Source organism: Protopterus annectens, chromosome 6.part1, assembly GCF_019279795.1.
Source record: "Protopterus annectens isolate FY-2018-M chromosome 6.part1, PAN1.0, whole genome shotgun sequence".
In the NCBI taxonomy this organism is placed as follows: domain Eukaryota; kingdom Metazoa; phylum Chordata; order Ceratodontiformes; family Protopteridae; genus Protopterus; species Protopterus annectens.
In genome coordinates, this window is record NC_056738.1 from 148578384 (window position 1) to 148590820 (window position 12437).

The following is a 12437-nucleotide window of genomic DNA, read 5'->3' on the forward strand; positions in this document are numbered from 1 at the left end:
TGCAAAAAGAGTTTTTAAGTTAATAACTGCACCTAAAGCATCCCCTGATGTTAATAACTGCCCCTACCACATTCATGCTATCTATATAATACTACTACTTATATAAACTTTAATTTAATCCCCCATACAAACCATTATTAATCTGTGACCTACCTGGACCTTAGTTACTAGACATCGTCTTGGACGTAAACTCACACTAGCAAGTTCATGCCAAAATATGATTACTTGCCCAGCTACACTTGCCTAAACCCCTTAAGTTCTTCCCCACCTTTACCTCATTTCCTCCCAATCACCCCCCCCCCAGTTAACCCTTTCATCTCCGCAGCCCACTAATATCCATCTAACCCCTCTTGAAGATGTCCCTGGACAACTTAGTTTGTTGCCAAACTTCATTTATCATTTCTAGACAGTAACAACATGCTTTATTGCAGCAGTAGAGTCCTCATGTCAGCTTGTTACCCTTTTCTTGTTATTTTAATTGTGTAGTGACTTCACAAACAGCATTCTATCACACTTTCATTCTCTACCTTTTCTTTCGCGCTCTCTCCTGTTTCCCTTTCTTAAGTCACGTCCATATAAGTTCTGGTTGTATCCACACTGACCAATGTAATAGGGGACAAGGGAAGGAGAGTATGCCCTCATTGCCCTGCCTTCTTCTGGTTAGTGATTTTGGCATAAGCAGTATTTTCTCACAGATCTTTGTAATGACAAATGACTGCATTGCTCTCACCCAGTGATTGTGTGTTAAATAGTGTGCATGTTTTCTTTTTCTTTTTTTTTAAATCATCTTATTTGCTTGCCTTAGGGACTCTGGTTTTACCTTTTATTTGTTTTGCAATACAGTAGACTTTGCTAACAACTGCACTCAAGGAATAGTCTATTGATATTACTTTATAGACCTATATAACACTGAACAGAATACCCTCAAAAGCATGCACATGTAATACGTATTGTACATATCTACTTCAATCTACCTAGTATTTATCAATCAATCTGTATATGTATGGTCTATAACATACACACACATATACTCACATGCATAAATTCTTTGATTTCAGTTCTATAAAAAATACATTTTTTAGCTTCTTGTTTTGTCTGTAGTGTTCTGCCTCTTGCTTTTCTCTACCCCATCATTTGGCCTTCCTACTGCATGCAGTCATATTAAAGCTGTCTTTTAACTCCTTTTTATTATGCTCTATAGTTTCTCTGCCCTTGGGTTCTCTCAAAATACTACTAATCGTCCAGATCTCTGCAAGGAAACTGTCCATTCTCATTTTATTAGCTTCATCCATGCTTTTCCTGTTGTTTTATGGCCTAACTCTTTCATCTTTGTTGTTCTCAGAGCTCATAGGTTCATAGGTTCATAGGTTCATACTAGGCTATCTGCCCTGGGGCAATTATAAGCCTAGCCCAATTCTGTATGGCTTACACCACCCCTTGATTTAAGTATACTGTGCCCTTTTTAAGGTTTAGTTTACTGTGCCTCTGTCTGATAGTGACACGGGAGTAATCCCTGGGACAAACCTACGATCCCCCATCCACCTATTGAGATTCTTCTTGAAGAGATTCAGTGAGGTGCTCTGCCTCACATGAACTGGAATTCTATTCCAGAGCGAAGGGAGCCTCTGGGTTATGAACCTGTCCCTCCAGCAAGTTCTATTTATTTCTGTGCTGAGGTTAAAGTCACTCGAGCGTGTGGCTCTAAGGGATTTAGATTTACTGAGGTGGAGCATGTCCATTAATTCTGGATTTGACATAGCTTTGTATGTCAGGCATAGAGCGCCTCGAAGTAGGTGGTATGCAACTGAGTAGAGCTGGAGTTTTTCTAACCGAGCAGCATATGGCATCTGTTTGAGACCCTTGATCCTCTTGGTGAGATACTTTTGGGGTCTTTCTAATTGCTGCAGGTGTCGGGTAAGGTACATCCCAAAAGGGGCATTGTATTCTATGATGGGCCTGATGAGGGATGAATAAAAGGGCACGATTACCTCTCTTGATCTAGATGTGAAACCCTTCATGATGAGGTGGGCTATGTAGAAGGTCTTTCTAACCACTTTGACAATGTGATTTTCAAAGGAGAGATTGCTATCAACTTGGGTCCCCAGGTCCCTAATAACTTTCTCTGTATTTAATGGGTTTCCGCCTATGTGGTAATTTGTGGGCACATTGTTTTTGCCAAAGGGTATGACTATACATTTTTTGGCATTTAACTTTAAACCATGGCGCTGGCACCAGTTATCTGTCTCTGTGAGACCTTTTTGAAGGATGTTTGTGTCAGCTGGAGAGTCGATTATGGTGCCCAGTTTGCAGTCGTCTGCGAACTTGGTGAGCCATAGTCCTCCCACATTTGCCTGTACCTTGGAAAAGTATATACCGAACAAGAGTGGTCCCAGGACAGAACCCTGTGGGATGCCACTTGTGACCGGTTTCGAGTCTGACATGGCTCTAGCAACTCTCACTCTGTGGGTTCTGTCTTTGAGCCAGTTTGCGACCCATCTTGTGACATAGGGGTTTATATTTAAGCTGGATAGCTTATCTATGATGCCCGAGTGGGGTGTTGTGTCAAATGCCTTTGCAAGGTCCAGATAGGCTGTGTGGACTACCTTCCCTTCATCTATGGCTTTGGTGACTGTTTCGAAGAAGTCAACCAGGTTCAAAAGGCAGGATCTGCCCTTGACAAAGCCGAACTGGGTAGGATCTAGTGTCTGTAGGTCCCCAATGTCTTTGTTTATGAGCTCCATGATGATCCTCTCCATAGCCTTGCAGACTAAGCTAGTCAGGATTATGGGGCGATAGTTTCCAGGGTCCGTAGAGGCTCCACCTTTGTGGAGTGGGACCACTGTTGCTGTACGCCATTCTGTGGGCACATATCCTGTAGTGAGGCTGAGATTGTATAGCTGTTTTATTTGAGGGATTAGTTCCTCTTGGAGTTCATGTAGGACGCAACCTGGGACGCCATCTGGTCCCATGGAAGCAGTGTTGTTTGCTTTGGAGAGGGCAGCCTTCACCTGAGCATCAGAGATGTTTGGGAGGCAGCCCTCTGCTGGGATAGATACTTGCTCTTTTTGGGGGGGGGGGAGAAGTTTGCACTGAACCTGTCTGCTAGGATATTGGCGATGTCTGTGGGTTCAGTGTATTTTTTGTCATTTAGAATCAACTCAGAACAAGTCTGAGAGTTGCATCCCAGGTTCCTAACATAACTGAAAAAAGCCTTATGATTGTCTTTGGTGTCCTGTGCAATTTTTCTCTCGAAGCTGGCCTTGGAGGATTTTATGAGGGATCGTAATTTTTTGCTAGTACTGATCAGAGATGCCTTCCCTATTAGGGATTTTGCTCTATCATGTAGTAGCTTCCTCCTTCTGTTGTACAGTTTATTTATGGCAGGGGTCCACCAGACTGGACGCCTGCCTTTGGATGATTGGGTCTTGGTTTTGTTTGGGATAGTATGATCCATGCATTCCTGGAGATGTCTGTAGAATGCGTTTATATAGGATTCTGCAGTTTGGGCCATAGTTTCCACTGGCTCTAGGGCCTTGAAGGATTCCACTTCGGTTTTGAGAAGTGAGAAGTTTGCTTTTGAGAAGTTTTTCACTGTGGTTTTCTGGGCTGGGGGTGGGGTCGGGATCTGGACATCCAGTTAAATTAATTTATGGTCTGATCTTACCAATGAGGGATATACTTCTGGTGTGGAGCATAGAGTCCCCATGTTGGTAATGATCAGGTCTAGTATGTTGTCCCCTCTTGTGGGCGTGGTGACTAGTTGTTCCATAGCATTTGAGTTTATAATTTACAGGAACCTTTGGGCTAAGGTGCTGGGGCTTGATTAGTGCTCCCAGTCAATGTTTGGGTAGTTGAAGTCACCCAATATAATGGTGTTCGGAGAGATCTTCATGGTCTCCAATGATTTCAGGAAAGCCGAGTGGGATTCTTGACTTTGAGAGGGTGGTCTGTAGGATGCTATAAACTGAAAAGCAGTCTTGCCCACTGTTAGTTGCACATGGATGGTCTCCGATACTTCATGCAATGCCACTAACCTGGAGGTGTGGATATCCTTGATAAATGTGGAAACTCCCCCTCCTTTTGTGGTTCGGTCCGGGTTTTGGGGCCGAAAAGCATGATATGAGGTATAGCCTGGTAGTGCTGGGGTGCTCTCTGGAGCCTTGAACCAGGTTTCTGTCACTGCACAGATATCGATGTTCTCCATACTGAGGAGAGCTTCGAGTGTGTGCATCTTGAGGTTAAGACTTCTGGCGTTAAGCAGCATTACCCTTAGTTTCCTGTTCCTTGTGCTGTCTATGGGGGTGGGTTTGACTTTTGAGCCTTGCCTAAAAGAGGCACTATGGGGGTGGCAAGAGCCTTTGCCAATATCCGAAAGCCCAGTGGTGACAGGTGCAAGCCATCCCTAGCGAAGCAACATGGCTTGTCGAGCATGTCATCCCAGGCTGACAGACACTGGATCCCCTTTGAATGACACCAAAATTTTAGCCAATTGTTAAAATCGATCATTTTGTCTTTGTACTGTGGCATCATTCTAGGTGAGGGTAAGATGCTGCTCAAGGTCAGGGTCATACCAGCCTGGGCTTCATGATCAGAGAGCTTCTCTATGTCTCTTTTCATGTAGTCCAGGGAGGTACGTCTCAGGTCATTCACACCAGCATGTACAATGACTGAGTCATATTTGTATTTGCTTTGGAGTGACCTGAGTGCTTGCGTTATGTGGCAGATCCTAGCACGCGACAGGCAGCTCACCGAGACCTTCTCTTTATTCAGCCTGGTGAGCGGGATGTCAGTGTGTCTGACAATAGAGTCACCTATTACAAGAGTATCAGGTGTGTTATTCAGCCTAAAGGGCTGTGGCTGCTTGGCACACTGACTTTGTGGGCTACGTGTTGTGCGTGTTTTGTTTTGAGGTAGCGTTTGCTTGGATGTCTGCTTTGGAGGTCTCTGTTGCTTAGGTAGATTTTTATTTAGAGCCTCCGAGTATGTTTTTGTGTATTTATGTGTTTGGTTCGCTGATGTGGTGGGACTATGTGATACTGGAATTGTGTTGTGTGAGGTTACCTTCTCCTCCTGACTGGTTACACCAGTTTTGAGATGAGAGAGCTCAGCCTCCAGTTTGGCTAAATAGTTGCATCTCTCACATATATTTGAACCTGTTTGGAGGAGGAGAGGGTTGTCCGTGTACATGAGACAGTTGTAACATTGCCTCAAAATTCCCAGATTCACCAGCTGGACTGGAGAGGAAACCATTGACTGACCTTTGGACATGCTAGAGTAATATAGGGAAACTGAATTTAAGATGGACCAATAGAGGACAGGGTAATAGTAGAGAGTATAAGAGTAAATAGTGCTTATGGTTTAATAGTGCTAACTTGTAGGATTACTTAATTGGACCACTGAAGGGCCTTAGAATGAGAATATGGTATTTAAATTGAGAGATAGAGCAGTTCTAAGGGAAAAAGTGAAGAGCAGACTTTGTGGAGCCAGGAATAGTTTAAACCCAATTAGGCGGAGCTGCCCGCTGTTGCGCTATGCACAAAAACGTGCAAAACCGCGCAAAAGAGGGTTTTAAGAGAGGAAGATGAAGGAGTTTGGAATTGACCCAAAATGGCCATTAAAACTACAGTTTCAAGTCAGTAACCACTCCCACAGGGGCAGGCAGGCTACTCAATGTTTTCCACTGCCACTGATCAACAGAGAGAATTCTCTTTAGCCCAAGCAAAAAATGGCCTCCAAGAAACTTACAAACAGTTCAAGAACAGCAAGCCTGTAACTGAACTTTTTTAAATCTCAGAAAAGTGGGAAAAAAGCAAGATTTTTTTTGTTTTTTTTTGTTTTTTTCAGAGATAGCAGAGGTTCACAAGTATCAACAAGTTATAACAGTGCAGTAAATGACCCCACACAAGAGTGCTAGGCCAAATACAGATAAAATGCAAGTTTGGAGAAAAAAACGATTTTAAAAATAAGTGCAAACAGGAAATTCAGTAAACAGCTCTAGGTTGTGCTCTAAATACAGTTACTAATGCAGAAATCAAGTTTAACAAGCCAGAAAATGCTCAAAATAGGCGGCTATGCAGAAAAACTTAGCAAATAAACAGAGGAAAAATACTTAAAATCTCAAAAGTGGCTCCTTTCTTCTCTCAGCGTTTTCTCCTCTTGGTGGGTGCTTCACCAACAGCCAACAAGCCTGAAAAGACGCCAAAACCACGAGGCAACCAGGTTTTAAGAGAGGAAGATGAAGGAGTTTGGAATTGACCCAAAATGGCCAATAAAACTACAGTTTCAAGTCAGTAACCACTCCCACAGGGGCAGGCAGGCTGCTCAATGTTTTTCACTGCCACTGATCAACAGAGAGACTTCCCTTTAGCCCAAGCAAAAAATGGCCTCCAAGAAACTTACAAACAGTTCAAGAACAACAAGTCTGTAACTGAACTTTTTTAAATCTCAGAAAAGTTGGAAAAAAGCAAGATTTATTTTGTTTTTTTCAGAGATAGCAGAGGTTCACAAGTATCAACAAGTTATAACAGTGCAGTAAATGACCCCACACAGGAGTGCTAGGCCAAAGACAGATAAAATGCAAGTTTTGAGAAAAAAACGATTTTAAAAATCAGTGCATAAAGAGACATTTATAAAAAAAAACAGCATTAACATCTTCCACTGTTTTGGCACGTTGATATATTTTTTCTCAGTTTCATAATAAACAGCCTGTTTCTACTTCTTCTTTGACAGAAGCAGGGTTTAGTTTAAACTTCAAGGTATTTCAAAAAGTGTAATACTTCCATCTCTTCAGCAAGATTGTTACAGAAACAGAAAACACACACTCCTACACAAATACACACATACTTATGCACATTTATTTATTTATTTATTTATCATCTTTTATTTACCTGGAAAGTCTCACTGGGTATGAGCCCCATTTTTCAGAGGAGGCCCAGGGAGAAATACTCCACACAAAATACATATCTACAATGAACAACAATAAAAATTAAACATTTTAAGCACTACTTTGCATGTAGTATGAGACAAACAGTAAAGGCATTTATCATATAGTTTAGACATTATATTATTTTATATAAGTCAAAAACATATTAACATGTAATAGCTGGAGATACAAGAGCAGTTATAATGCATATAGGTTCGGTATATGAATACTGACATTAATAAGATAGGATATCACTAGAGCAGGAACAGAAAATAGAGGAGGACAAAGGACAGAAGCAGAAATAATCAAGAAAAATCTAAGTAGAAAAAGTTCTGAAAGTGAAGGGGTTAGGATAACAGTAGATCGGTCAGATGATGAGGTGAGTAAGGAGGGGCTGCTAGTAGAAGAGTATTATGGATATAGATTAGCTGGAGGAGCAGTAATGGGGATGAAAGAGAAAGAGACAAGGATAAGAATGCTGAAAAAGTCAGCATGATTGATAGAGAGATTGGAAATGGAAGAGAAACAGGAAGTGATCATGAACATAGCCATGAGGAAGTTAGGTGTTGTTTTAGGTTGCTTTTGAGACATGTAGTAATGTTGTCTTGTTTTAGGTTGGGTGGAATATGTGGTTAGCATCATAGGTTGAGTAAGGTGAGTCACCTGCACTGTTAAGAGACTTAAGGTCAGTGGATGCTCCACCTTTATGTTAAGGTATGATGTGAAATTTTTCCAGATGCCAGGGATGTAGCTTTCTGTAATTGATTGGTTTATGAGTATAGATACATGGTATGCTATATTATCTGCAGTTATTCTGAGATATTCTGTTGGCAGGTTCTCATCGGCTGGTGTGGAACTTTTTTAGTTTTTGGAGATGTTTATTAATAGAAGAGTTAGATATTTGTTGGTGGGAGAAAGGATATTGGTGGTGATTAGTGCTGCTTGGAATAGTGAATCTGGTGGGCCATTTGTTGTTAAGTAGGGGGGACTAAGGTTATTAAATGTATATTGAATTGGGTAGCTATAGGGACTAAGTTGGTGGTAGTTAGTGAAAGAGTCATAGTTTGGTTTGGTTGTAGCAGTTTTTTTTTATTGCATTCAAGAAAAACTGTTCTGGAGCTTAGAAAAGTATTGAGTTGTGACTGATCCTATTTTTTATTTAGAAAGGTTCTTAAGCTGTGTAAAATATTGCCATTTTGCAGTGTTTGGTCAGTAGACCATGCTTTCAAAGCTTTATCTGTGTTTATCATGAGTTGCCTGGTTTCTCTTGTGAGCCACAAGGTGGGGCTAGATTTGATTAGTTTGGATCTGATGGGCGCTAGCTCTTGTTAAGGAATATGTTGCTAAAGTCAGTTACTGCAATCATTTAGGGCTAAGTATTTTAGAATATCCGAGTTGTATTTGTTGAAGTAGCTAATGAAGGTGTCATTATTGAAGGAGGAGAGTGTATACATATTATTACAGATTATGTGTTCATGTGCTTGACTAGATTGTATCATAACAAAGGTTACTAGATGATGGTCATTGATAGTGTCAGGTAGACAGCCAGCAGTGTTAATTTTGTTAGGGGTGGTAGTGAGCATCCAGTCTAATGCAGACTCTTTATTATTATATTTAACTAGACAAGTAGCATTTTCTTACTTTTGGAATTGCTTGTAGATTTTTGTTTTTGCAGGGGAAAATAGTTGATTGCAGTTAAATGGTAGCATCTTATAGATCTTATTTTTATTTTACATCCTGGGTACAGTAATCAACTGTTAGCAGACAGTTCAAAACATTTTAAATTAGAGGTGTTCTGCACAACAGTATAAATCCTATGTCATAAATTACACATTTTCTTTACTTTTATTTTCAAAGGTCAAAACCCCAGTTTAAATAGTCTAGGCATTAGCCAGTTCCAAAGCGTACACATTCAAACCACCATGTTTGCTCTTCCCTCTTATACATAACTATATTACATCACACCACCTTCAGTCCTTCCTTCCTTACTCTACCTTTTACCTCCCATACTATTCCAGGCACCCACCTCACTTTAAACAGCACTGCCTTAATTTATCCTGCTGCTCACCCCTTATTAAATTCTTCAAAGTTACTTTTCTCTACTATAACTACACTGTGCTGCCCTTCACTTACTACCTGTATTTCTACTATCTGTTCTTGCCCATACTACATCTTATCACAATCCATTGTTACCCAGCCTCAATGTCGGCTCCAGAACACTACACAATAATTCTAAATCATCCCCCTCTCATCCTGCTATAGCATCCAGACTATACTCTATTACATCCCATACTTTCTTCAATTACAAATACATCAAAGAATAACCCACACTACACACAGATAATATAAAGGTGAAAACTAAATATAAATGTGCACTCTGATCCTTAATGAAACTGATGATCTTGGTATAGGATTCTCCTGTATTTTTCTCTTAATCACAGATGTAAAAAAACAGTGAATACATGAGCCCCCCTACCACAGATAAATAAGTAAATAAATAAAAAGATAAACAAATAAACTCCACAATCCCAGTTGCAAATTACATGGAACTAAACTCAACTAAATACTAGACTGGAAGAATATTTCCCTATTTTGGGAACATCTGTCACATATCCGTCAGTCAAATTAGGAAAGCTTTCATAAGAATAAGCCGTAGCTGTCAATCATCCCTCTAATTTCCCTGAGTGTCTCCATAAGCAACAGGTAAATGCTAAAGTTAACTGCCGTACTTCACAGTCTAGGTAGCCGCAGTGTTTTAGTATGTTAGCGATGTTTTAGGATTTTAAGTTTTAAGTTTCTAGACTCTGAACCTTGATTTTCAAAAAGCCCACTTCCTTTAAATTTAGAGTCAAATACACTTTCCCTCAACCAAGCATCTAGTTCTTTCTTAAAGGACACCACAGAATTTAAGCTTCATTCAGTGGTAGAGAACTCCATCACCTTCCCGCTCTAATACTAAAGTCATAACAAGGCAGTTAGAATTCGGTCATGAAACTACTAATTTGTTTTGTATTTCTAGAGCTAAAGTATGGAGAGAAATGTGAAATCACTATTGTAGCTCTTTAAATATCGTTGTGATTAATTTTATAAATCAAAATTAAATCCCCTCTTACAATTCTATAGCTGTTTATGAACAGACAGAATAAGATTTTTTAATATTTCACTGTCACTCAGACTCTTCAGAGAGTAAATCTGTTTTCTGAACATCTTTGGATTCTTAACAATTTATTTATAGCTTTCTTGTTACAAATGCAAGTGACCACTCCATTTTCCAAGATTGGTCTTATAATAGATTTGTAGATCGGGAGCAATAATGCAGCTTCCCTGTTTCTGATGGTTCTTAGTATTGTTTTTATTTCATAGTAACACTTCTTTATGACATCATTCATGTATGGATTAAAAGAGCATGTCTTATCCATCAACACTCCCAGGTCTCTCATAGTCTCTACCTCTTCTATGATATAATCTCTAATTGTAATAAAGGTAACAATTATCTAATTTACCAAAATGCATTAATTTGGTTCTGTGGCACTAAATTCCATATTATTACATTTAGTCTAATGTATAAGTTGATCCAGCATTCGTCATTTACTGAGTTTAGTAGAGCTCCTATTTTCATGTTGTCTGCAAACTTACTTCCAGCAATGTTTTTTACCAGTGGGCACTCAGACATAAAAATAGCAATCAGTCTGGGACCAAGCACAGACCCCTGGGGTACTCCTAACTTATTTTTTTGTAATTATCTGAAAAACTATTGCCTAGTCTAATTTTGCTGCTCCTCTTTTCAAACCATGTAGCTATTGGCTTCCCTAGAATTTCATTTGACTTGTATTTGAACAATTAGCTATCCACCTCCCTAGAATTCCATTTGTCTTCTATTTGATCAGTTAGCTATTGACCTCCCAAGAAATCCATTCATCTTGTATTTGGAAAAAAGGCTTATAATTCCACTATGAGGGATGGTGTCAAACACCTTTGCCAAATCTAGGTAAGCTACATCTACTGCCAAGTCTTGATCCCTAACTTCTCAAACATTAATCTGTTTCTTGTAAAGCTGTATTGAAAAATGTCTTTGTACATGATTACTTTATTACCTAAGTGCTCTATAACTTTTCTTTCAAAGCACATACCCAAAATGTAGGTAAAGCTTATGTCTGTAGTTGTCCATGGAATTCACATCGCTCCTATTGAATAGGTACAGCAATTGTCTCCTTCCATAATTCAGGGACAATTTATACTATCAACAATATTTTTCAAAAAATATCTGTTTAGTCCTTCTGGTCCTGCTGAAGTTGCCAGCCCTATGCTTTATTTAAGGTTATGCTTGTTTATTATATTACTTGGAAAAATCTTATAACAAAAAAAAAAAAAAAAAAAAAAACTAGATCCACCAAAAAGAAAGAAGGGGACAAGGCTTCCTCATAATGTACTGTAGTTTGTCCTAGACTTAGGAGTGTTTACTCAAAACATGGTACCAGTGAGTCATGATCACCTGACTTTGTTACACCTTCATCTAAAAAATGTTGAATACCCAAGATGGCGTAATTCAACATTCATCTTTCTAGCAATATTAAATCTACTTCACCAGTCAACAGTTGCCTTACCTTTCTCCATCTCGACCAGTTCTTCAGCTCACATCCACAACTGTTAGAAACCAAAGTATGCTCTCACAGTCTCCTGGTATACAAATCTCCACCATGGACAGTCTGAATCAATGCTAGCATCCTTTTATTCACAAAATAATCTGTATCATAATTACCTTCCCAAAGTAAAATTACTGTGAGCGATTGATTTTGACAAAAAAGTAATTTAACAAACCCAGCTGATGCATAACTATGAAGACAGAGAGAGTTGTAATCTTCTCTTTCTTCTGTCATACAATCATTTCTTGTCACATTTCTTGGTGAAAGGTACATTTTAATACATGGCCAAGTGCCTTGCAAAAATAACGTAGACTGTTTGTAAACTGACCCTCACATGAAATCAAATAGATAAGAAATGCTACTGTGTAAACCATGCTCATTAATAAAATGTCTCATTGCAGCCCAATATAAAAATGATATTGCAAAGGATGGTAAAAATGAAAGCAGAGAAGTGTGCAGCATAGACTGGTAGATGGTATGCTGTATGATATCAGGTAACAATGGACGTAGTATAACTGAAGAGTGGACTGTGGTGCTCTGCTGCAAGAGATGATAGTCCTAATTATAAACTGGCAGACCTACACAATGGATGAGAAAAAGAAAAAAAAACATGTCTGTAGAAAGGTAGTGGGGGAAAACCAACTCATTTGCATACATGACATGTATCATAAGATGTACTAAACATGTAACAATGAACTCTAAAAGATAACTATACAACTTAAGTAAAAAGCCTAGAGTAATAATTAAAGATCAGGAAAAGTGTATGTCACCATACCTGGAACCAGGTATTAAACACACACTAGGAAAACAGAGTGAAGGCATAGGGCAGGAATCAGGAAAAAAATCATAGTAAGACTTTTAGGGCTTTGGTT

General features: G+C 39.3%; 1 protein-coding gene across 5 annotated transcripts in view; it reads right to left on the reverse strand.

Moving 5' to 3' along the window:
- Window positions 1–12437, reverse strand: part of LOC122805436 (dehydrogenase/reductase SDR family member 9-like) — a 520557-nt gene that overhangs the window by 467575 nt on the left and 40545 nt on the right. The window lies entirely within an intron of this gene.